Consider the following 2,906-nt stretch of genomic DNA (forward strand, 5'->3'; position numbering starts at 1 on the left):
AAATATATCTGGAAGCTGTCCATTTCTTTCCATTTCCATTGCTGTTACCTCAGTTCAAGCTCCTTCATCTCTTCTGGATTTCAGTAATAAAAACTCAAGTCTTCCCTCTTCCACTTCTTCTGCTTTTGTCATTATCTAGCCCTCTCCCCCTCAAACAATCTTTTCTTTATGTAACCCTTAAATTATTTTTTTAAACTTATAAATTGTACCATGAACCCTTGCTTAAAAAACTTCTAATAGGGCCGGCCTGGTGGCACACTGGAGAGTGTGCCGCTTGGGAGTGCAGCGGCGCTCCTGCCGAGGGTTCGGATCCCATGTGGAGACCAGTTCCCGCTCATTGGCTGAGCGCGGTGCGGGCGCAACACTGAGGGTTGCAATCCTGTTGCCGGTCCCCGGTACGGGCGCGACACCGAGGGTTGTGATCCCGTTACCGGTCAGTGAAAAAGACAAAAAGGGAAAAAAAAAAAAAAACAACTTCTAATAGCTAGGGCCGGCCCCATGGCGCACTCGGGAGAGTGTGGTGCTAGGAGCACAGTGGTGCTCCCGCCACGGGTTCGGATCCTATATAGGGATGGCCGGTGTGCTCACTGGCTGAGCGTCGTGTGGGCGTCACCAAGCCAAGGGTTGCGATCCCCTTACCGGTCACAAAAAGGACAGAAAAAAAAAAAAACTTCTAATAGCTTCCCATTGCATCAAGAATGGAATCTAAATTCTTTGCTACAACCTACCTGGCCCTACCTAATTCAACCCTCTGTCCTCTTTGCTCACGACTCCAGACAGAGTTGCCTTCTTTCTGTTCACTGAATACACCAAGGTCCATTCCCCCTTCAGGGCTTTGATGTTTGTTGCTTTCTGTGCTTGGAACCTCTTCCGGTAGTTTGTATGGCTGGCTGAGCACTTAAAATCTCAGTGCTACTACCCCCATTCCCTGTAACATTATTCTATTTTCTTCATAGAACTGATCACTAAAATTATTTGTTTGTTGTCTATCTCCTCCACCAAAATGTAAGCTTAGACTTTGTCATTCCTTTTCACGCTTGTGTATCTTTATATAGAAAGAACAGTACCTGGAATATAGTAAGTACTAAGTAAATATTTGTTGAATGAATTAATGAATGTTGAATAAATTAATGAGTTAATTAAATATCAGATGAAGAAAACTCCACAGAATATTGTAAGGAGGGGGTGAATAGATGGATAGTAAATAAATTCTGTCAACTATTGGAATTTGTGTAGGATGGTGGAAAAGCTTCAGTTTCAGATTGGGCAGACTAGTTCTGACATTTAGTTATGTGAACACTGGCAATTGCCTCTGTAAAGAGGCTGATAAGTACCTTTTAGATAAGATTATTTTTGGGCCGGCCCTGTGGCGCACTCGGTTGAGTGCAGTGCTTGGGAGTGCGGCGGTGCTCCCGCTGAGGGTTCGGATCCCATATAGAGACCGGTCTGCTCACTGGCTGAGCGCAGTGCGGACGCAACACCGAGGGTTGTGATCCCGTTGCTGGTCACGGTAACCGGGCGTGACACCGAGGGTTGCGATCCCGTTACCGGTCAGGAAAAAACACAAAAAGGAAAAAAAAAAAAAGATTATTTTTAATCTTAAATGTGTTAATGTATATAAAGAGTATAGTATATACTGTTTTGCACAAAAAGGCATTCAGTGAATATAAGGTGCTGTAGTTTTTCTGTACTGCTTATTATCCTGTTGGGAGAAGGTATTTACTCCCATTATTAAAAGTAATATCTGCTTATCAGTGAAAATTAGCAAAGCGCAGAAAAGTAGAAAGGGTAGAGGGGGATTTACTACCTGAAGAGAACAGCTAAAATTTTGATGGAAAAACCAACCCGTGCTTGTGTCTGTGTGTGTGTGGTTGTTGAGATAAATATAAATACATAAAATATGTACAGTTTAACATGCATTTGTAAAGTTACCTGTTTAACCACAACTCAGTTGAATAAAGATCATTTACAGGCTCTTATATAAACTTCCCATATACTCCCTCCCAGTCACAACCCATTCCAAGAGAACTGAAAGCCAATAAACACACAAAAATTTGTACTTAAATGTTCACAGCAGCCACATTTATAAACATTTTTGAGAAAATCATGGATTCACATGTAGTTGTAAGATTTAATCTAAGGAGATCCTGTGTATCTTTTACTCAGTTTCCCCCAATTGTTAACATCTTGTAAAACAATATAATAACCAGGATATTGACATCGATACAGTCAAGATAGATGTTGCCCTTTTATAGTCATACTCACTTCCCTTCCACTTCCTGGCGATCACTGATCTGTTCTCTGTTTCTGTAATTTTGTCATTGTAAGAATGGTATTGTCTTAGTCTGCTATAATAAAAACACCATAAACAACAAGTGTCTATTTCTCTGTTTCTCTAGTTATGGAGGCTGGGAAGTGTGGAATATACTATAAAGCATATGTACCTCACAGGGCCTGGTTTTCCAAAGCCTTGCAGTTTCAAATATTGACCTTGCGGAAGACTGGAAATTTTCCTCAGGCTATAAGTCTCTGGTGTAAGATAAAGATTTGTAGCACAGCAGGGTTGCTGGCTCAAGGACAGACTAGTTACTGATTGTTATGTAAAAATACTGAGAAATTGCTGTAAGATCACTTAATTGCCTTACTGGAATGTCATCTGACTTGTTTCACTGAAAGTTACCAGCCTATATTGTTAAACTATAACCCCCACCTATGTTCTCTTCCTGTAACTTCCTGGTCTGGAAAATAAATGCAGGAAGAGAACGCCAATTTGGGGTTAATTTTCCGAGGAAGGGATCCCTCTCGCTGGAGGGTCCCAGGGAAATTAACCACTTCGGGGCTTCTCACTGCTCAGAAGAGATGGGCTTTGAGTAATCCTTTGCGTCTCCATCATCCAGGGGAAGTGG

This window comes from Galeopterus variegatus, unplaced genomic scaffold (assembly GCF_000696425.1).
Source record: "Galeopterus variegatus unplaced genomic scaffold, G_variegatus-3.0.2 Scaffold8979, whole genome shotgun sequence".
Classification (NCBI taxonomy): domain Eukaryota; kingdom Metazoa; phylum Chordata; class Mammalia; order Dermoptera; family Cynocephalidae; genus Galeopterus; species Galeopterus variegatus.